Source organism: Camelina sativa, chromosome 19 (assembly GCF_030686135.1).
Source record: "Camelina sativa cultivar CO46 ecotype springtype chromosome 19, ASM3068613v1".
Taxonomy (NCBI): domain Eukaryota; kingdom Viridiplantae; phylum Streptophyta; class Magnoliopsida; order Brassicales; family Brassicaceae; genus Camelina; species Camelina sativa.
In genome coordinates this window covers 23,174,021-23,198,811 of record NC_141898.1, presented here as the reverse complement: position 1 = coordinate 23,198,811, position 24,791 = coordinate 23,174,021, and the positions used below count along the sequence as shown (strand labels likewise).

General features: G+C 37.7%; 2 pseudogenes; one reads left to right on the top strand and one right to left on the bottom strand.

The window, feature by feature from the left end:
- Positions 1 to 11,382: 11,382 nt before the first annotated feature.
- On the bottom strand, positions 11,383 to 14,443 carry LOC147920884 (uncharacterized; annotated as a pseudogene).
- Positions 14,444 to 17,043: 2,600 nt separating this feature from the next.
- Positions 17,044 to 17,718, top strand: LOC109130901 (S-protein homolog 22 pseudogene; annotated as a pseudogene).
- The last annotated feature ends 7,073 nt before the right edge of the window (positions 17,719 to 24,791 follow it).

Here is a 24,791-nt window from a genome sequence, read left to right as displayed (position 1 = left end):
TGATCTGAAAACAAATCCGATTAAACGGAAGGCAAATCACCGATCTCAGGGAAGCGGCGAAGTAGTTTCTAGAGGAACCCAGAAAATCAAAGATGATGACATTTCTTCAAATTTACGTCCCCAAATTATGTAACATATCAAGATTTTTTGGCAGATATTTTATTTTACCCAATTATAACGCTATACAAAGAAGGATCGAAGTTTGGAAAGTATAGCTTCTGAAGCAGTGGCATTACACAAATGTAATATACGAATATGAACACGAGTATGAGATTCAAAATCTAGCAACTAAAATGTGAGAAAAGATTTGATTATTTTACTCCTCCAAAACACTACAAAAGTTGAAACAAAAAAAGGCTCTTTTTTGATCGGTCTCTCGATCGATGTTTCCATCTCTGTCTTTTCTCCAATGCTGTTTCTCGGGTTGTTCCTCTTCTTCTTGGTCCGAGTTTTCATCCTCCTCGTATTTCTTCTCTTCCTCTTTTTCATCTTCTTCCGGTGGATCATAAGGCATTGGCGGTGGTAATGGTGTCTTCATAGGACTAAACTTGGGGAAAATGTCAGGCCTCCTCCCAGGTTTAGGAGAGGGTCGTTGCAATGCTATGGGTGCAAAGTATACGGACACACCAAGGCTGAGTGTCCTACGAAAGAAAGCAGATCCAAGTTGTTTGTCATCTGGAGCGACAGTGAGTCGTACGACGAGGAACATGATGATGAAATACTCAATAATTATGTTGCCTTACTAGGTGTTATTGAAGAAGATGAAGAGGATGATGGCATTGAGACAACTAATAAGATCAAACACTGTTGTGTCTGATTCAGAAGATGATGAAGCAGATCTATCCATTGATGAACAAGTCGCTTTGCTTACTTTAAGTTTAATTCAGAAGAAACATGAGAATGTTGATCTGATAGCTGAAAAAGAAGCTCTAACCATAAGGTTGGAAATCCTATTACAGAACTTGAAGAAGAAAGGACTAAGTCACAGAGACTAGAGAAGCAACTGGAAGAAGAACTGAGAAACATCAGGATGCTAAACAAAGGAACAAAGGACCTTGACACAATTCTCAACAGTGGAAGATCCAGTACTGTGAAGTGGGATCTCGACTAGCAAGGTAAAGATGGCTCGACATCCACTAGGTTTGTTAGAGGTCTGACATCAGAAGAAGAGGCTGCTGAAGTCCAAGAATTGTCACACACAACACCTAGACCTTCTAAGGATAACTATAGGAGGACCAAAGGTGTATTTTCTCAGAAACAATCTTTTTCCTCTTACAGAGCTCCGTTCAGAGTCACTCCTAGAACTCAGCCACTTGCTGTATATGGGCTAGTTGCTAATCCCTATTCGTCACAATATGCTTATGGAAATATACGTTGTAGTCGGAAGAGCGGATGTTGGTACTGTGGAAATCTTAACCACTACAAGGCTCAATGTTATGAGTTATGCAGCATAAGAAACACCACGAAGTCATGAGACAGAGCAAGCCGTTGTATGTCAAGAAGAGTGATATGTCCTGCAATGTTGCATATGCAGCCAAAAAGATTGGTTTTAATCAGAAGAAATGGTACTTCGAAAGTGGATGTTCCAGACACATGACTGGGTCCCACACCAATCTGTCCTATTTCGAGAATGTTACAGCAGGAAAAGTTACCTTTGGAGATGGTGCTAAAGGCAAGATCAAGGGTAAAAGTGTTATAGGTGGAGGAACACATCCTAGTCTCAAAGATGTGTTTCTTGTTAATGGGTTGAAAGCTAATCTTATTAGTGTCAGTCAGCTGTGTGATGAAGGTTTAGATGTTACATTTACTAAACGAGACTGCAAAGCTATTGATCAACAAGGGTCTGTAAAACTTGAAGGCAAGCCATCAGGTAATAATTGCTATATATAGAAGGCAACAAACCATTGCTACCATGTGTCTACAGGAACAGACACAAAGCTCTGGCACCAAAAGCTGGGACAACTAAATATACGCACAATGCTTAAGGTGGCACGTCGGAAGTTGTGAGAGGGATACGGAAGCTTAAGACTGATCAGCACTTTGTGTGTGGACCATGCAACAAAGGGAAGCAAGTCAAGGTTCTCACAAGCCTGTTTCTGACATTCGCACCAGTCATGTACTCGAGTTGGTTCATATGGACCTCATGGGTCCCATTCGTGTTCATAGTATGACTCGGAAACGGTTTATTTTTGTCATGGTAGATGACTTCTCTCGCTACACATGGGTCAGATTTCTTTGGGAGAAGTCTGATACACTTGAGTGTTTTCAAATTCTTGCATTGAAGATCAAGGGTGGAGAATGGGCAATCAAGACCATTCGCAGTGATCATGGTGGAAAATTCCAGAAAGACCTGTTTGATCATTTCTGCACAACACAGGGAATTGCTCATCAATTTTCAGCACCTCGAACACCATAGCAGAATAGTGTGATTGAACATAAGAACAGAACCTTGCAGGAGATGGCCCAAGCAATGCTCCATGGAAACCAGATCTCTCAACACTTCTGGGATGAGGCTGTCAACACTGCATGTTACATTATTAATCGTGTGTATGTTCGACCTAGCACTTCTAAGTCACCCTACAAACTGTGGAAAGGCAAAACTCCCTCTGTTAGTTACTTTCATGTTTTCGGTTGTGTTTGCTACATATTGAACGATAAAGATCAGCTAAGGAAGTAACCGTAAGGGCTCTGATACCAAACTGAAACAACCCGACCCTTTTTTTTTAATATAATAATAGCAATATATAATTAAGCATCCCATACTAGTTAACTAACCCCACCAAACCACAATTCATCATTAAACCAGCAATAACCAATAACATGCACAACGAAAACTTATAACATTAATCAACTCAAATACACAACATCAATACAATAACTTTATTAACCAATCTATCCAACGATCTAGCATAATTCTATCCAACGTTCTAATAACATAACCATACATAACCATCAACACACAAACGAGACCCTAGATCATCCTCCTCCTCATTGCCATGATTCCACATCACATACCTACACACCACAAACAAAAATTGAGATGCGTAAGTATTATCACAAATACTTAGTGAGGCAATCCTCCCATCTACTTGGCTATACACACAAGCAACTGAGAAACCAATGTTTAACAAGTAACAACCAAACACAATCAAACCATGAAAAACAAGCATCAGCCGCTGCTGAAAAGATTGGTGTCCACCGACACTGCCTCAGTGTCGATCGACACTCCTTCTTGGTGTCGACTGACACCTACTTGGTGTCGATTGACACTGACTCTACAGATCGTTCTTCTCGAAGCCGAAAGTCGTAGAACCGCTTCCGAAATCCTCCTAATCGTCTGAAACTCACCCAAAACTCCTGTAAACTCATGGAAACCAACAACCAACCATAAGAACACAAGAAAACAACACAAACAACCATAAAACAAGCAAAACAAAGGATTCTCAGGCTTAGATCAGCCATGTTCATGCACTCACCTCTTTTGCAGGAAGTTTCTAACCCAAACAGACGAATCTAACACCTTAGAAGGCTTCTCCTTCGTTCCTAGCTCTAGATCTGCACTCCACAGGAATATATCTCGTCAAACCAGCCACAAATCTTTCCAAAAAGCCTCCAAACTCTCAAGAATACTTTTCTCCCTCTAACTCTCTCTAAACGGCGACAATACAACTTCGCAAAACCCTTTTCGTCGACCTCTCACTTAAATAACCCGGTTATAAGGTTTTCCTTAAACCAAACCGACCCAATTCGACAATTAAATCAATCTGGACGAACCAAAAATTGCTGGTGTCAATCGACACTACCCTTGGTGTCGATCAACATCCATCCCCAAAATCTCCAATTTGGTTCGCGGATGTTACATCTAGAATCAAACAGAAGCATATATATGAAGATATTATAATATTAGTAAGATATATAGTTGTATTGTTTAAATATGTAAGGTTGTTTTATTTGGCAGAGGCAAAACTGATACTTTGCTTGTTTTCCATAATGCTTCAGGATATCAAATGACATATACTTTCATGTAGACCGGTTTATTACCACAGAGTACATGTTTTTGAAGCGAAAAATAGAAAGGCTAGTTTCTAATATTGGACCTTGGACCTTTTGAGAGTTGTGATTTCTTATAAGCTATTGTAGTGTATATAAAGGAGAAACAGTCAAAAACTGTTTTGGACACAAAGTCTTTGAAGAGAAAGAATGGGACTCTGCTAAAGCCCAATAACAATAACATTCAAATGAAGAAGCCCACCAAGCCTGCTACAGAGCAACGGTCGGATAAGAAGAAGGAGGCAGCATCCTGCAATCACGCTGATGCAAAAGTACAAGCCATTGGATGTAACAAAGGACCACAGATAGAGACAAGGAATATGTTCAATGCCCTCAACCTCCTATCCAATGATGACAAGTGTGCAAAGGACTAGGGCAACACTGATTTCAGTCTTATGTATAAATAGAATCCTATCACCTCTGTAAAACCTCAAGAGAGTATGCAATAATAAGCAAAAGGAACTTTCTTCATATTATCTCTATTCATCCATATGGTATCAGAGCCATGGCATTGTCCACTGAGCTATATTCACAACCAATGTTAAACATCGCAAATTGTGTTACTGTTAAACTTACAGAGAGAAACTATTTGCTCTGGAAGTCTCAGTTCGAGTCGTTTCTGTGTGGTCAAGGGCTCCTAGGGTTCATCAATGGATCCACTCCACGTCCTGCTTCTGCTACCAATGCCAACTCCACTCCATATCAAGCCTAACAGGCCTGGATCCGGTCAGATCAAGTTGTCAGAGCATGGCTCCTTGGTTTGTTGACAGAAGACATTCTCACCGAGGTTATCAACACAACAACAGCTCAAGAGGTATGGAACTTCCTGGCTGGCCACTTTAATAAGGTCTTATCTGCTAGGTTGTTTGGTCTACAAAGAAAACTGTAAAACACTGAAAAGAAAGAGAAACCTATGCTAGAGTACTTGAAAGATCTTAAGAGTGTGTATGAGCAACTTGCCTCTGTAGGAAGTCCTGTAAGTGAGAGAACGAAAATCTTTTTAGCTTTAAATGGTCTAAGTCGCGAGTATGAACCGATTAAAACTTCGATTGACGGTACTCTGGATGCTACTCTGTCACCTACTCTCGACGATGTGATTCCTCGTCTGACTGCTTATCACGACCGCCTCATGTCTTACAATGAAGAAACAAACGTTACTCCTCACTTGGCGTTCAACACTCAGCGGTTTAATGGTTCATCATACAACAATAGAGGACGAGGAAACTCACACCGATCTAGAGGAAGAGGCGGTTACTCCACCAGAGGAAGAGGATTCCATCAGCAAATGTCTTCCTCTTCGGGCTCATCAAGCTAATCCAATGACAACCGACCAGTGTGACATGTAGTGTCTAACTGCTGGCATCGCTTTGACAACAACTACCAGTCACCACCACTCCCTGCAACTTTAGCAGCTCTGCGTATCACCGATTTCACAGATCAAGGATGTCACGAGTGGGTTCCTGATAGTGGTGCAACTGCTCATATCACTAGCTCTCCTGGTCACTTGCAGCAATCACGTCATTACACTGGTAGTGACACTATCATGCTTGGAGATGGAAACTTTTTGCCAATCACACACACTGGTACTACAGTTCTACCAACAACATCCGGTAATTTACCTCTTAAGGATGTTCTAGTAGTTCCTGGCATTGCAAAATCCTTGTTGTCTGTTTCTAAACTTACAACAGATTATCCCTGCCCATTAAGTTTGATTCTGATGAGGTTCTTGTTAAGGACAAGGCAACAAAGAAGCTTCTCACTCTGGGTCCGTATCGTAATGGTCTGTATGTGCACAAGGATCCACCGTTCCAAGCATTCTACTCGTCAAGACAACAAGCAGCGTCTGATGAGGTGTGGCATAGACGTCTTGGACACCCTAACAACAAGATCCTGGAGCAGTTAGTGAAGAATAAAGCTATAATCATCAATAAAAGTACCAAGCAGATATGTGAGGGATGTCATCTTGGGAAAAGTAGTCATCTTCCTTTTTCAGATTCTCAGTTTGTTGCAACTAGGCCATTAGAGAGGATTCATTGTGATCTTTGGGGTCCTTTTCCTGTTACTTCTGGTCAAGGCTTCAAATATTATGTAATCCTGATTGATAATTGGTCTAGATACTGTTGGTTTTATCCACTGAGAAATAAATCAGATTTTTATTCTACATTCTACAATTTTCAGAAGCTTGTTGAAAATCAGTTTGGCTGCAAAATTAAAATGTTTCAGTGTGATGGTGGTGGTGAGTTCACAAACAAACCGTTTCTCAATCATCTGGGTCAGTGTGGGATACAACAACTCATTTCCTGTCCCTATACTCCTCAACAAAATGGTCTTGCAGAAAGAAAACACAAACACATTACTGAGTTGGGTCTCTCCATGATGTTCAGCAGCAAAGTTCCTCAACATTTTTGGGGTGAAGCTTTCTTCACAGCAAACTTTCTGAGCAATATCCTTCCTAACACTGCTCTAGCTGACAATCAAAATCCTCATGAGAAGCTCTACCAAGATCCTCCAACTTACACAGCCTAGCGGACATTTGGATGTACATGTTATCCAACTCTGAGGGAGTATGCAGGAAATAAATTTGATCCAAGGTCGCTTCGATGCGTCTTCTTGGGTTACAACGCCAAATATAAAGGCTATCGGTGTTTGTATCCACCCACAGGAAGAATCTATATCAGCCACCATGTTTTGTTTAATGAAACTGAGTTTCCATTCTCCGATGTATACAAACATCTTCACAACGAAGGAGGATCAAAACTCCTGCAAGCATGGCAGCAAAGCTTCCAGTTCCATCAACCACCGTCTGCTCCGACTCAAGCTTTGTCACCCTCGGAACAGAGTCAAACTCTGTTTACTGATGATGATTTTCCTCCCTTGAGTCGCACAACGGTCCCACCAACCAAGCCTGCAGTCTCGTCTCAACAGTCTCTACCGAAGCCCCTGTGGTACTTCAAGAGTGCTTTGAGAGTTTGACAGACAACGAATCTGTTCAAACTGATGAAGATGCTCATGTTTCACAAGTCAAACCAGAGTCCTACGATGCTGAAGACACAACAATGACTCAAACTGCAGAGACTCTTACTGATCAAAGAGAGAACCAACACTCTTAGTCAACTCATCCAATGAAAACAAGATCACAATCAGGAGTGAGAAAGCCTAATCCCCGTTACGCTCTTCTCACTCTCAAAGCTTCCTACCCAGAACCTAAGACTGTAACAGAGGCTTTGCAAGATGAAGGTTGGACTGATGTGATGACTGAAGAAATCGATAATTGCAAAGAAACAAACATGTTCTCTCTCATACCACCTGAACCGAACATGAATATCATTGGCTGTAAGTGGGTTTTTCAAACAAAACTCAAGGCAGATGGCTCTCTAGATAGGCTGCGAGCTAGACTAGTGGCTAAAGGGTTCCATCAAGAAGAAGGAGTTGACTATTTCGAAACCTATAGTCCAGTTGTCAGAACCGCTACAGTACGACTAGTTTTTCATGCCGCCACAGTGATGCAGTGGGAACTGAAACAGTTGGATGTTAAAAATGCATTTCTGCATGGTGATCTCACTGAAGATGTGTATATGCTCCAACCACCAGGTTTGTTGACAAAACCAAACCAAATCATGTTTGGAAACTTCACAAATCCCTCTATGGACTCAAACAATCACCAAGAGCCTGGTATGATAAGTTTAGTACATTGTTACTGGATTTTGGTTTTGCTTGTAATATGCAGGATCCCTCTATGTTCATATACGATAGAGGATCCGACATGATTCTGCTACTTCTCTATGTGGATGACATGGTCATCACCGGTAGCAACACAACTCTTCTCAACAAGCTCCTAGACAGTATGAATCAAGCCTTCAAAATGAAAGATCTTGGCAAACTCTAGTATTTCTTGGGCATACAAGCAACATATCACGCTGATGGTCTGTTTCTTTCACAACAGAAATATGCAGAGGATCTTCTTAAAGTTGCTGGAATGTTTGATTGTGCTCCAATGCCTACACCTCTACCTGAACAACTCAATCAAGTGCCACATCAGAAATATCTCTTCTCCAATCCAACTTACTTCAGGAGTTTGGCTGGGAAACTACAATATCTCACTCTAACAAGACCTGATATCCAATTTGCAGTAAATTTTGTTTGCCAAAAAATGCATGCACCAACCATGTCAGACTTTCACCTGCTCAAAAGGATTCTCAGATATATTAAAGGAACAGCAACGATGGGCATCATCTTCAACAAAAACACCAATTTCAAGTTAAGTGCCTACAGTGACAGCAGCCACTCTGACTGCAATGTGGCTACTGCACTTTTCTTGGTAGCAATATCATCTCATGGTCCTCAAAACGGCAACCTTCTGTCTCCAAGAGCTCGACTGAAGCTGAGTACGAATCATTGTCCGAAACTGCCTCAGAGTTAGCTTGGATCAGCAACATGCTTCGCTACTTACGCATTCCCCAACCAGACACTCCTGAGCTCTACGGAGACAACCTCTCCTCCATATACCTAGCCGCTAATCCTGTCTTTCACTCTCGAACAAAGCATTTTGAAACACATTATCACTATGTTCGTGAGAGAGTAGCCTTGGGAGCCTTGGTGGTTAGTCATGTACCAGCATATCAACAAATTGTAGACATATTCACGAAGTCACTTCCACTTAAACCTTTTGCTGCGTTACGACACAAACTTGGTGTGGTTTTGCCACCCACACTAAGTTTACAGGGGAGTATAAAGGAGAAACAGTCAAAAACTGTTTTGGAAACAGAGTCTTTGAAGAGCAAGAATGGGACTCTGCTAAAGCCCAATAACAATAACATTCAAATGAAGAAGCCCACCAAGCCTGCTACAGAGCAACGGTCGGATAAGAAAAAGGAGGCAGCGTCCTGCAATCACGATGCTGCAAAAGTACAAGCCATGGGCTGTAACAAAGGACCACAGATAGAGACAAGGAATATGTTCAATGCCCTCAACCTCCTATGCAATTATGACAAGTGTGCAAAGGACTAGGGAAATACTGATTTCAGTCTTATGTATAAATATAATCCTATCACCTCTGTAAAACCTCAAGAGAGTATGCAATAATAAGCAAAAGGAACTTTCTTCATATTATCTCTATTCTTCCATAGTGTAAAGTAAATGTGTAAATACTTATCAAAGAGATATACTAACATGGCATATTTTCTCTTCGATTTGGATTGAAACATCGTTAGAGACTGAAAATTTGGAACTAATTGCAATGACTGAAAAATCGTTAGCGACTTGGAAATATCAGATTCGATTAAATTGTGGGGACAGGCTATGCCGTTTATTGGCTGTCAAGTTATTGATCACAGAGCAGAAGATTTAGAGGAATACAGTTAAAGGGTAAGTAATACTATTTTTGTTTTTATTAATCATAGTTTCAGATATTTCTTCTTCGTGTCGTTGTTTGATAATACTAACATAATTTATATATATAAAGTTAACTTTTCTCACTTCTCCTTTCTCCGCATCAACATTCACCTAATCAATTTTCTTTTTGCATAAAAAATACTATTTTTAATATTCATTCATTGCATATTTATTATTTATAATTAATAATAGTAAAAAATAAATAAAAATGAATTAACTAAAATTAATTAAATTTTAAAATAGTATAAAAAATATAATTTTTAAGTAAATAATAAAAATAATAACTATCTAAAAATGAATTAAGTAAAATAAATGAAAAATTTGAAAACAGTAAAAATAATACTATAAACTTGTTTTAGTAATAATGTTATTATTAAAATTGTAACCAAAAAATGATTATATTTCAAAATTTAGAATGGGTTAATGAGTTTCAGAATGTAAGTAAGATTTTAATGCATGGTGGAGTAAAAAAACAAGTTATGTAATTGTTATAAAAATCTAAAAATGAAAATAAAATTGAAGTGAAACATTAGTTTCTAAGAAACATACACCATAAATATTTCTTATTAAATTTAACTTATAAGAAAGAAAAAGATTAATTACTTAACTTAACTTAAAAGTTTTGATCTAAAACAAAGACATTGTAAGGGCCATTTTTTTTTTAGGAAAACTATGAAAAAGAATTTTGAAAAAATAATCTATCTAAAAAAACAAAATCAATGGTCAGGAAATATAGAAAAAATGATATGTAAGCCGTTACAAAAAGTGGCATGTGATTTGTGTAGCATATCTCATAAAGTATATTATCAACTGGAGCTACAATTTTATAAGGAAAAAAGATGTCCAGCTACACGACGTATGACGCAATACATGGCCACACATCTCAAGTTTAATAAAGGATGCTCAACTACATCAAGTATATGTTTGGCATGGCCACATGCATCAAGTACTTGACTTCATGTGTTTTACACCATGGACATAAAATCTCGATTCACCGGGTCTTTTCTCCCGGCAACGACCGGCGTTGACTCATCAGAACTATAATCGGGGAAAACTAAAACCCGACCCGAGCACCTGTAAACAGAATAAAATACCCGACCCGGATCCAATTTTAATGGGCTTGTTATCTAAATTAAAAAAAAAACACAGATCCCATTTTTCCCAAATCGAATTGAAAAAAAATTGAATTTTAGGGTTCTTCATCGTGTGAGAAACTTCAATTCGGAGTGAAGATGGAATTAACATCGGAATCGTCTAGTAGCATGAGGAGCAAGTCTGGAGTCGGGCAAGTTTGTGATTGTGGATTGCCGGCGAAGATGTTCATCTCGAAAACGGCAAGAAATCCAAATCGAAGGTTCCTCGGGTGTGAGCTGTACAAGGTATGTATCACTTGAATTTCGATATATGTTGAGGTGAGTAGCTTTGTTGATTAAGTAATTGTTTGATGTTTGTGTAGGAAGGTGGTAATGGTCACTGTAAGTACTTTAGTTGGGTTGATGAAGAAGAAGTGAAAGGCTGGCCGAGAAGAGCATTGGTTGAAGCTCAAGCAGAAATTAATGAGAAGAATAAGATAATAAGTCAACTATCAACGACAATCATGGAGCTGAAGGGGGATTTAGAGAGAAATCAGTTGCAGAAGAAGAAGATTGATGATATGGAAGCAATTGTGTCTCGTCAACGCCTCGTTATCACAGGTTTGATAGGCTTGCTTGTTTGTGCAATTGGAGTCATCGTAGTTGGTTAAGTTAATTACTATGTAATGTATTTCATCGTACTTGGATTTGTCAAGTAGTTCTTATTGATGTTGATTTGTAGGATTTGTTCTGTTTAACATATTGAACCAAAAGTCGATGGTTTAAAGAACTTTTTGTTTGGATGGCACAAGGATGAAATACAACAACCAAAGTATGTTAATATCCAAAAAGAACCCAAACACAACACCCAAAAAGAACCCGAACACAACAACAACCAACATCATCTTGACTTCCTTATGGTGCTGTTGATGACACATCTTGCACTTCAGCATCATCTTGATCTTGATGCTCCATGCCAACCAAAGCTCCTCCAATTTCCGGTTGATCTTCATGCTCCATGGCTGCCAATGCTGCTCCCATTTCTTCTTGATCTTGAGCTTCCAATAGAGGAGTCACCATAAGCTTCCTTCTCTTTGCCCGGCTCTCCGGAGACTAAAACAAAATAAAATTATCAAATTAACCATATGTAAGCCAAAAAAAAAATCAAATGTCCGATAACAATACCTCATGAGGACACTTTCTTGAATTATGTCCTTGTTCACCACATAGACCACAATGCACTATTCTTCCTTTTCGATCAACCTTCGTCTCAGACTTTTTTTTGCGTGGTGATTCATTAAGCCCCTTGATCCTAGCTTTTCCCTTAGGTCTCCCTGCAGGTCGTTTATAAGGAGGTGCAACAATTCTTGGTTTACCAGAATCTTCCCAAAACTTAACTCCATTAACAGGCCTCAAACCTCTTCTATATGTTCCCTTCCATTTCTCACTCAAGTAGTAATCTGATATATAGTCTTCCACTTCCAGATTGAGTTCTCTGATTGCACACACAGCATGACGACAAGGTATACCCGTCAAATCCCATTTTCTGCATGCACATTCACGATTGTTCAAGTTGAGGGTGTATCCAATCCCGAACTCAACAATCTCATATTCTCCACCGGTGCTAGAAATCAATGCACAATATTGCGCTTCTTCACAAGATTTTTCCAGCTCTTTCCTTGCCTTTTTTGTGAATTTTGCAGCTTCTTTTTCAGCAATAATAGACCTATTGGCAACCCTTTGCATTGCATCCCTTCTTATAAGTTCTAACATTTGGACAAATGGCTTCCTCCTTGCGATCTTTAAGGTTCTATTGTATGACTCAGTGTGATTGTTGTGTGTATCAGCACAACAACAACCAACCCTGAAAAACGCCCTACACCATGAACTTGGATCCTTTCGTAGTAGAGTCTTACAAGCCTAGGGATCAAATTCCTTGAATATGCTCAAATTTTCTTTATAATCCGCCTTGTTGTAACTGCTTGCAATTCGCCAAAACAAAGGTTTCAACATGTCTGACTTGTGATCTCTCTTCAAGTTCCCATAGATGTGTCGTGCACAGGCACGATGCTCTGCCTTTGGTAACTATGTAGCAACACCATGAATCAAACCTCTGTGCATGTCGGAAATTAAGGTGATGTTCTCACCTAACCCCAAGCTCAAGTCTTCCTTTAATTTTCGAATAAACCATTCCCAATTGGGATTGTTCTCACAATCAACTACAGCCCATGCTATTGGAAATATCTGGTTATTAGGGTCCCTTCCTACAGCAGTAAGCAGCTGCCCTTGCATAGCGTTCTTCAAGTGTGTACCATCCAGACCAATGATTGGTCTACAATTCTGTTTCCAAGAACTCTTCAAAGCCTCAAAGCAAATGTATATTTGCGAGAATGCCTCGCTGCCATCATCCCTTGTTGTCGTATTAATCTCCACTGTAGTGTGCAGATTGCTGGTCCGTAGTTGCAGCTCATAGTCCCTTAACCGTGAAAATTGCTCATCACACTCAGCTTGCAGCTTATCAAATATCTTCCTCCTTGCAACTTTCGCCTGGTTTGGTGAGATAATAATGTTGTACCTCCTTTTCATCTCATCTTTTATCTCCGGACCACTCATCTCAGGATCTCTTCTAATATCTTCTAAGAAGAGATCAGCGATGATAGGAGTCTTTATCGTTTCACACCTTCCGGTTGGATGACATAGATGTTCACTATGATAACGCTTCACCATCCACTTCCCAATCGGATTCTCTATAGCACAATATATGCTCCAAGTACAACCTTGTGCTTTACAAACAGCTTCAAGCTTATCCTTCTCCCACCTAGCATACACCACATTGCGTCTCGTCTTCAATATATATCGGATGATGTTCTTCTTAAACTCACTCCCACTATTGAATAACTGCCTCAAACTAAAGACTCCATCAGGTAAGCCTTTCTTAACCAATCTCTCTGTTTGTTCTTCTTCATCGCCAGATTCATCATCCGTTGCAGGATATACTTCATCGTCATCCGGAATTTGTTCTTCATAATTATCATTGTTGAAAACTTGAATGTTCTCCACTGCAATACCAGCATCATTGTCAACAATCTCATCTTCTTGATCTGACTCTTCAGGTTCGGATAAACCTGCATCTGATTTACTATCCCCACTATCATCCCCACAATCATCTTCTATGGCTTTCTCAGCAACTTCTTTTTCTTTTTCTCCAGCAGCTTCAAGCGGTTCTTTTTCTCCAGCAGCTTCAAGTGGTTCTTCTTCTGCCTTTTCAAAGAAGATGTCCACCTCTCCCATCCAACGCCCTTTTGAAACCAATTTATTCTTATTGCTATCAACATTCTCCCATAGAGGCTGCCTATCAGCAAGTTCTTCAAATGGTAGCTTGTACCACATTCTCCCAAGATTGTTGACTCTTTTTCCAAGCATTTTTAGCAATATGTCTTGAAAAATTGTCACTGAATCAACCTCAAAAACTTCAATAACTCCATCGTCGTACTTCAACACTCCATTTTCTGTCTTGAATTGGCCAGAATAATGGCAATTCACCTTCACTGTAATTTTTCCACTACAAAACAAAAAATAATAATTCAGAGAAGACAAAGACAAGTTGTTATAAACAACTAATGAACCCGACAATAACCTCGACAATAACCTATTAACAATGTATAACCAAAATAAGGCTACACAACAAGACTAGACAATAAACTAAGTAACATATAAAGAAGAATTGAATCTTCCCGACAACAACTACACTTTCCCACTTGTTTAAAACGACAAAATAAAAGTTAAAAATTAACAGCAAAATGCCAGCTTTACCTCATTGGGACGAGAATCAACAGGCAATGTCTTCTTTATTCCGATTTCCAGCAAAGATTTCACTGCATTATCTCTGTTAAAAAACCTAATTGAAAAGATGCTCTCACAGTTCTTCGATATCTTCGATAAAACGATAAAAATTTTTCAAACAGCTTTTTCAATTTTCTTGTTTTGATCGATGAATAATTAGAAAATGGGCCTGTGTTTTTTTTTAATTTAGATAACAAGCCCATTAAAATTGGGTTCGGGTCGGGTATTTTATTCTGTTTACAGGTGCTCGGGTCGGGTTTTAGTTTTCCCCGATTATGGTTCTGATGAGTCAACGCCGGTCGTTGCCGGAAGAAAGGACCCGGTGAATCGAGATTTTATGTCCATGGTGTAAAACACATGACGTCAAGTAATTGGTGCATGTGGCCATGCCAAACATATACTTGATGTAGTTGAGCATCCTTTATTAAACTTGAGATGTGTGGCCATGTATTGCGTCATACCTCGTGTAGTTGGACATCTTTTTTCCATTTTATAACATGGTATAAAACATATATATATATATATATATTATCATATGCTTTTAACCCATAACATAGGCAAAAACAACATATTCAAAGTACACTATGTTTTTTTTGAGAAGACGAAGTTGGGGTTGCATCACAAAATTAACATCTGTAAATAATATACGAGATTTTAGAAAAATATATAACTTGGACAATGAATATATATTCATTGTGGAATTTAAACGTTTCATCATTTAAGCATTCTTGACTTAGTCGGAAATTCTATTATGGCAGATGATGCATTTGGACAACCTCATTGTAGCGACATAGCACTAAAACTGTTCATGAAACTTTGTATATTCGCATTTAATGTAGGATATCGATATGTTTAAATGGTCTCTATAATTAGATCAACGATCGATATTGACGTTAGAACTTTTAAAATTATGTTTTCATGGGATATGAATATGGAATGAACTCTTTTAAAGATAAAAGGTCAGAAGATTGTCGACAATATTATTGCAGCACTAGACAATATATGTTATATATAGATTAGTAAAATAAGTACGTCATTTATATAGATTTCTCTTTTAATCTTCAAATTATATTCATATTCAATGATTCTTATTGATAAAAAATTTAACTAATATCCCACGTAAAATCGCAAATTGATATAACAAACAAATATTATCTTCAAAAATATATATGTTGTATATCACTGAGTAAAGTAAGTTTAGTATTTATATAGATTTATACTCAAAAGTTGGAATGATTATATTTAAGCTCAACAATTTTTATTGATAGGAAATAATTGAAATCAAAATCCCGCACATGCGCGGGTACAAATTCTAGTAACATAAAAACTTATTATTTGCTCATTTATTTTAAACTTGAACATGGATGAAAACATAAGAGTAGGTATCAAAACCAGCTGGAATTTATAAAGCAATGTAAAACACTCAAAAATTCATTTTTCTAATATTCCTATTGCCAAACATGCATCCTTTTATGCCGGATATACAACTCCATCATATGTAGTTAGATCTTCGTCACTTATTGTATTTATAGTTGAATAATTCTTATAGGCGTTTTTTAAGTTTGCTAATTGTTTTTTATAACTTAAGTACAACACTTAATGCATATTGTGGAGAAATGGACATATAGTTTTTGTTATTTAAATTTAATTAAATAGAAAATAGATTAAATTGAAGATAGATTATATTTTTAATGTAGATTATATAATTTTTTTATTTAATTTTAATTTTAATTTAATGGAAAATAGATTTATTAAAGATTATAATTTAATGGAAAATAGATTATATTGAAGATTATGTTTGCCAAATGTCACTTTCTAGTGCAAAGTTAAGAGTGAACCTTACTTATATTTTAAAAGTAGATTATATAATTTTTGTTATTTAATTTTAATTTAATGGAAAATAGATTATATTGAAGATTAAAATTTAATGGAAAATATATTATATTGAAGATTATGATGTTTGCCAAATGTCACTTTCGAATGAAAAGTTAATAGTGAACCTTACTTATATTTTGAAAGTACATTATATACTTTTTGTAATTTTATTTTAATTTAATGGAAAATAGATTATATTGAAGATTATAATTTAACAGAAAATATATTATATTGAAGTTTATGTTTGCCAAATGTCACTTTCTAGTGCAAAGTTAAGACTGAACCTTAGTTTATTATATAAGATTTTACTCTCTTTATTTAATGTTGAAAATAACATAGCATAATATAGTCTGATTTGCTTTTTACTTGAAATGATGAAAAAGAAAACAAAGAAAAATGTTTCTTTAAGATAAATAGTATTACTTTTATATCTTTAAATTATTTCAGCATTATCTAATTTAGTATTCATTTCTAACTTTAAATGGTGAAATAATTAAGAAAAAATTGTACCCTAAAATTATTTTACCATTATGTAAAATTTGAAATCTATTTTATTTAGTATGATAATATTATTAAATTCTATTATAAAATATTATAACAATGTAGTTAGAACTAAAAGAAAAGACACATGTCAAAAGAAGGGGTACAACATGTCAACTCTACAATGCTTTTTTTTATAGAACATTATTTGCTAGGCTAATACACAAAAATTACAACTCTTATTACCATAATTGATATGTTCTATGATGATTTGATACATTAATTATAATTAGCAAACTTATATTAATTGGAAAACATTAAATAAATATAAATGTGGGAACGTAGATGTTGTTTATTAATACACACAAAAATAAATATCAAGTCTACACAACAAAAAGAAATCTAAATATTTAAAAACAAAAGATGCAAATCTCACAATTTTCCTTTATTTTTTTAATCTTTGTATGTTTGGTCATGTATCCAGCTCCGGAATTAGGATCTTTAACGAACTCGAAAATAACAAAACCATGTGGATGAGATGTTATTCTAAAGATGATGTACTAGGTCCAACAATAATACCAAACGGATGGAATTTTACAACTGATTTCACACCTAATTTTTTCGGTACGACGCATTTTATGTGTTCTTTAAGACAAGGACCTGAATTTAAACTATATCAGAGCTTCAAAGCATTTAAAGGTCATGGCGTATGAGATTGGAGAGCAAGAGAAGATGGAATTTATTTAAAAAGAAAAATATATGGGAGATTTGTTGCTAGAACAGAGAATCTGCATAAAGAGCTTGATTGGATAAATTAATCATTAACAAACTTCAAATTCTTCTAATCAAGACATCATTTATAAAAACTGAAGTTTCATAATCCCTTTATTGGTTTACATGAAAACTCATCATCAGTTTCTATGTATTATTTGCCGATTATCTTTTCTTTGAAGACTATGTAAAATGGGTTCTAAGAAAAGAAAAATAAATTAATTTTTTCTAATCATATATTTTTTTTTGTCAACAATCATATTTTATTTGTAGTTAACTCATTTAAACTTATTTATAACGTCAACTAAATTCATATGTGACTCTACTACATCAATTGCAACTCGCACATAATTATATCTATGGCAACCTACAAATGAGTATTTTAGAAGTTTGAGTGAATCAATGACCTCTACAATTGCAAATTTCATTTCTGTTTTTTTTTTTTTTTTTTTTGGGTACAATTTTTAATTAAAACAGCTAAAAGTAAAACTTTGTACAGGGGAAATAATAAAAAAGATAGTCAAAACAACCAAAGCAAAAGGAACTCATACACAATTTAAAACATATATGATACTTACATGATACAAGGATAATTATAACACCTGCAAACCAAAAGGAAGGTTTGGGGTGGCTATCGATCAACACCAACAAATTGTGGTTAGCCATTTTAGTTTTAAGTCGTCTGGTTTGTGCGGATTGGGTATGGGAACCCTATGGCTCTTTGTTTATAAGGGAGAAAACTTGAAGTTTAATGCTTTGTTAGCCACTTTCGTCCCCCACTGAGAAAGAAAGAAGAAGAAGTTCTACGTCTGTTCCTGAAGCTTTTATGTGCCTGTTCTAGAGAAATCTATCCTTGAAAGTGGAGATTTGAGAATAGGGGCGTGGAAGAATCTTGATGTGATGTTGTTTTTGTTCGTGGTTAGTCATAACCTTCTTGTCTTAGAGGTGAGTTCATGACCAACGCTTATCTAAGCTATTAGATCTCTATTCCTTTGTGTTTTCTGTGATTGTATGTATTTTTTTATTTATTGCTCATTGTATTTGTGTTTTTGACCTTTGGTGCCTTATGTCGGAGTCAAAGACGAGCTTGGAGCAGTTATGTTAGAATCTTTTGAAAAGGCTGCCGTAGATGATATTCGATGTTTTCAAGAGTTTGAGGATGTGTTTCAGTTGTTGCATGAGTTACCACCATCTTGGTCAGATCCTTTTACGATTGAGTTGGAAATAGAGACGATGCCGATTTCAATGGCTCTGTACAAGATGGCTCCAGCAAAAATTGTAGAGATGAAGAAGCAGCTGGAGAATTTGTTGGGCAAGGGATTATCATATATTAGTGGGCCCAATGTCTAGTCATGGCCCATGGGCGCACCTCTAATAATAGGCGCCAGATCCACTCCCAGTCTGTGTGCCCAACAAATCCTTTACCTGCTACGTCTGGAAGGCTTTAAAGAGTTGGTTACCGACCCTATAAGTCACCACATGATCTTTAACTGTGTTTTTTCATCACTCTCCCAATTCCAACAAATCACTTTCCGGAAGGTCACCCATCTTGAAACTAATCCAGCATAAGCAAGCTTAACTGTGGAGTTTTCTTAGGACCTTTGATCGAAAAGATAAGTGCAATTTGGTAATATAGATGGCCAACTCAACTTTTTTAAATATCTCTAGATGCACCACCGTATTTCCTAAATAGAGGGTGTCATTATTCACCTCCACTTACAGACTGCAATATCATCGTTGCTCACCAAGACCATCATCCCTTGACGATGTGAACCCTCTTGACTCCATGCTCGGCTGGTCTTACCTTTGATACTGCTTATAACCCCCCCCCACCCGACGATCATCTCTCTTAGTGGGCCCCATGTCCACTCCCGGTCCATGGGCCCACCTTTTTTAGTGTTCTCAACATCCACTCTTGGCTCGTGGGCCCATCCATATCTGACGGCCGGTTTGCTACGTACCAAAGGATTTAAAGACTTATTTACCGAGTCTATGAATCATTGATTTGGTGAGTATATAAATGATTCCCTTCTGTTTTTTGTGCTTTTGTGGTGCGTGTGCGGCTATTATTGGATGTGTCATAGTGGGAGATGATTTGGTGGAGTTTTAGGATTGATTGATGGTAGAGATCATCAACGGAGGTGTTGTAGAGTTTTGGTGTCATTCGACACACCATCTGATGTCGCCAAATGAAATCTTGTTACCGAAGTGGTGTAGTCTGGTGGTGTCGACCGACACCAGGTGCCTGTGAACGCAGTTCTGGTTTCCGATTGTCTGGTTTGGCTGTTTTTGTGTTGTTTCTTGTGTATGACCTTAATTGGTTGTGTGTATAGCTTAGTAGATGGGAGGATTGCCTCACTAAGTATTTGTGATAATACTTACGCATCTCAACTGTTGTTTGTGGTGTAGGTAATATGCAATGTGGAATCATGACGATGAGGAGGAGGATGACCTATGGTCTCAGTTATTGAGTTGTGTTCATGTTAATCTTGTTGGAACCTAGTGAGAAGTATGCTAGGTTGCTGGTTTATATTGGTTATGAATGGTATTGTATTTTAATATATTGGAGTTGGTTTGATATGTCTTCCGCTATTTATGTTGGGTTAATGCTGGTTTATTGATAGTAGGTTTTTACACAAGGGTATCAATTCCCTATGCAGTTGCAGTACAAAAGGTTATCAATCCAAATGGTTGTTTGTTAACAGATAAGATGCAATCAAAGCAATGCAAGTTAAGCCAAGCAATAATGGGGTTTTATCTAACAACCTAAGGTAAACATAAATAAGCAAATAGAAATAAAGAACTACATGACCAGGGTACACAATGCAAGCAATCTTTTACCGGATCGGGTAGGGCTTGGGCTGAGGCCTCGGGTTGTTCTTCTGCACAATCACACCTTCGGGTACATGCTTGGGTGACTCCTCATTCTTGCTCTTTTTAGGCTCCAAATCACCTGTTTTCATTCAAAATGTAACAATGCAGCAATGCAACAATGGCCGGTAGTGGTACCGGTGGAGCACGTGGAGCCGGTTTGAGTAGTGTTGGTGCCAGGTTGGCCGGTGGTGCTGTACTTTTGGGTGTGGATAGCTTAAATGTCCAAGGATACTAAGCCCCATCTGCAGCTCCACAAGATAAGAAACTCGAATTGATGATGCAAGCACTGCTGGAGGGTCATAAGAAAAGTTGTGCTGAGATTAATGTCAAGATTGATAGCATGTACAATGATTTGAATGGGAAATTTGAGAGGTTGAGTTGACGTGTTGATTCCATTTATAAGAGAGTCTCTGCTATTTCTTCTAGCTCTAAGAACAAGTAGTCATGCAATGCTATAACACTCCATGGTGGGATCGAAGATGGGCGAGTTGTGCTGTTATCAACTCATGTTTGGCTTCCGTAGAGATGGTATCGATCAATCCTGAGACTAGACCGACCGGTCCCATCTATTCTGATAATTCGAGTCTGATCCCCAGAGACGTTGGATCGGCCGATCCCCCTTATAGATCGATCGATCCCGTCAATGACGCAGAACCTGTTTCAAAAAGTCCCAGATCGACCGCTCCACGTCCAGACGTCCAGACCAGTCGGTCCCTGTGGCAAGTATGGGAAAACCCAGCTCAGTTATTCCTGATGCAGATTCTAGGGAGTCACTTCATGTGGAACCAAAATCCTATAGGCCACAAATTCCTTTTCCAAGAATACATGAGAAGATGAAAAGAAGTATGCTCGGTACAAAGAAGTTATGAGTGAGTTCATCGCTGACATTCCCTTTACAGAGGCAGTAAAGCATATCTCTTTGTTTAAGAAGGTTTACAATGATGTTGTGGTTGAAGAAAAGGATTTGGTGGAGGTTAAGGCGTTCTTGGCTCGAGAGAAGAACATTCATGCTCCAGTTTTGCAAAGACTACCTAAGTTAGAAGATCCAGGAAAATTTGTTGTTCCATGCTCCATCTTAGGAGTGAACTTTGAGCGTTCCCTTTGTGATACTGGATCCAGTGTGAACGTAATGTCTAAGGCTGTTGCAGAGAAGTTGGGGATTGATGATATGAAGGCTTCTAAGGTCTCTCTAAAGTTTGCAAATGCTGTCACCATGACTCCACAAGGCTTCATTAACAATTTAGATGTTCGAGTTGGGAGTTTCTTGGTTGCTACAGATTTTCATGTTGTGGAAATGAGCGAGGGTTCTACTATGCCTTTGATTCTTGGGAGACCTTTCCTAGCAATAGTAGGAGCAGTTTTTGACTAGCCTAATAAGGGGATAACTTTCTCTAACATTGATGATAAAGTCTTCTACAACGCAATCACTGCAAATGAAGCTATACGACATGGCTCTTGTCTAGTTGTAGAACATGAGAAGAAGGTGGATGTCATGATCATGGGAGAGAATGGTGATAAGAATGAGGTCAACGAAGTCCTGGATGGAGACACTCATTCTCTTGAGAAGAGGTCTAAGAAGGTTAAGAAGAGAGACAAGCCGAAGATAGAGAGAGTAATACCAGATCTTCACATAACCTTGGTATCCCAGAAATATGTTAGAGACACCATTGAGTACAAGGTGAAGTGCAAAGGAATATCTCGGCCTTTCTCTAAAGTTTAAGCCATCCTCACTCCGGAGTTTAAAGAGAAAGGCCAAGAAGCAGTGGATGGTATGCTGAAAATGATTTTGGAGCTTAAGCTGACGAATTAGCGAGCTTGTTCTGATATGAGTTCTCATCCTCCCATCACTTGACACCAGAAACCATGGTCAAGCTATAGACCTTAAACAAGCGCTTATGGGAGGCAACCCATGGGGTTTGTGGTTGGTTACCCTTTAATTTTTATTTGTCTTAGGATTTTGGTTTTGTTTTTAGGATTTATTACGGTGAAATCACGTCCGGTGTTAAATGTTTTTAGGAACAGGTACCAAACGCAGAAGATGCGAAATATTTTTTTCTAGGAGTTTAGGATCGATCAGTCCTCCTTAAAGATCGATCGATCCCGGTGGTTTTCTGCGGGTGTCTCTAAGTTCAATAATGTTGCAGATCGATCGATCCCAGCCCAAGACTGGTCGGTCCCCACCCTTGCCATCCTCACTCCAACACCAGATGCGAGATCACCGGTTTTTGTTTCTTGTCCTTACTTTTTCTTTTTCATTTTTTTCTTATTTTTTTTGTGGGATTCGTTCTTTTCTTGGTTTTGCTTTCACACCAGGACGGTGCGAAGTAAGTCTGGGGGAGGGATCTCTCTGATTTCCTAATGTCGTTTTCTTTGGTTGTTTTCTTTTGGTTTTTCTTTTATTTGAGTCATTTTATCGAGTCTAAAAAAAAATGTTGGAAACCATGACCTTTTCTAGGAATCTCTTGCTTTGAACTAACACTCTTATGTTTTCTTTAGTACTTTTGATTTTAGAATGAAGCTTGGAATGAACATGAGCAGACTCAACACACCCCAAAAGACCCTCACCGAAGAGAACACTCTTATGATATGATGTTGTCTCTAGCTTTGAAAGGACTTAACCGGATCTAACTTCTTGCCTTGGGACTTGGTATACATCTAACAAGACTCGTCCCTTAAGCAATACAAGACATGCATCTTCCCACAAAGTATGCTTCCCCTCTCTCTTCCCTTCAATACTCGAAAAAAAAAGAATGAAAAGATAAGAAGAAGAGGATATAGGTAATAAAAGAAGTGAAGCGAGGGTTGTGCGTAAACCCGTGCATCCTTCGAAATTCATGAAAAACTGTCCACAAGAAAAGAGCAAAGTATTGATTAAAAAAATACAATGATACCCTAGAAAATTAGGGAGAAATCAATCCTTTTGAAGTGAGAAAAGAGAGAGGAAAGGGAGCATATGAAGGAAGTCTTGGGCATTAAAAGATTGAAGGATTCAATAAGTTCGGTGATCGATATTCCCTCGGCGAGACCACACATTTTCACTAATCTGATTTAGAGAGACAACAATGGGGATGATGAAGGTTCTTTAAGGTTGTGGAGTTCAGAGTAGGGAGTGTTGATCCTAATCATGGGTAAACTACATAGAGTAGTTCTTAATTTGATGTGATGAAGAGTGCAAAGAAGAGGTTCCCAACAATATGTGAGTTTTCACTTTCAAACATTTTCTATGTTCCTGAGTTTTTGTTTGTTCTTGCTTGAGGACAAGCAAAGATTCAAGTCCGGGGGAATTGATGTGTCTGCATTTTATAGGATTTTAACCATAGGTTTTATATTTGTTTTGAGTCTTTTATTAGGTCCAAGTGTGCTTTTAGAATCTTTTTAGTCTTTTGTGAGTCTTTACAGGTTCTAGGATACTTTGGAAGGAATCTAAGTGTTTTCGGGATGAAAGCATACATTTGGAGCTAAGCTAGTTGAAGACCGATCGAATTAGCGAGCAGATGGAGCAAACGCTGAAAAGCATCCGAGATCGGCCGACCAGTCCCGTACCCGAAGCAAGTTTTCCTTTTTCGTTTTAAACCGACTTTTAGGGTTTTATTTTGATATTTAAGTTAGAGGCTCGGCCTCCAAAGACATTAGCTTTATTTTTCTGAGACTATTTTATATTGAGAGCTAAAGGAGAAAATCTCTAATCCTTCTTGACACTTTGGAGAAGATTTCTAAACCTTATTTTCTATTTCTTTTGCAATTTTGAATTATGTCTTATTCATCTTTGATTTGATGTTTCTGTTTCTCCATGTCTGAGTAGTTTCTCAATTGGGTTTAGGGTTTCAGAATGGTTTCTATGATTAATTGATGCTAGGTTTGTTAGATTTGGGATTGATCTTATTGTTCTTCATCTATTGTTGTTCTTAATGCTTAAGCTAGATTGATCACCTAGATTAAGATCTTAGGTTTAATTCATCGTGACACCAAAAGTGTTGTTGAGTTGCTGGAAAAGAACTTAGGTGAGCAAAATGGACCTTAGCCAACAGAAGTTGAAGTTGAGGCATCTTGTGAACTAATCAAACCTGAACCTATAAATGCTTGCTTGATTTGCTGGATTCAAACGGAAGTTTCGGATTTATTAAATTCATTGCTTAGATAGTTATCGCTGCGGAAGTAGGATAGCTTTACAAACATGATTTAAGTTCAAGAATTGTGTTTAATACATCCCTATCTAATCATCTAAATTCGTGATCATAATCCCTAACGATTCCCTGCACCCAATGCTTTTATTTATTGATTTAAAACACTCTTTTATTTACTGCTTTGTTAGTGACTTTCAAACACAAACTTTTTTTGTCTTAGCTATATTTGATCTTGATAATTTCATAGTGCAATTGCTTGGTCTCTGTGGATTCGATCCTGAAGTGTTATAACGATACCACTAGATTGTGG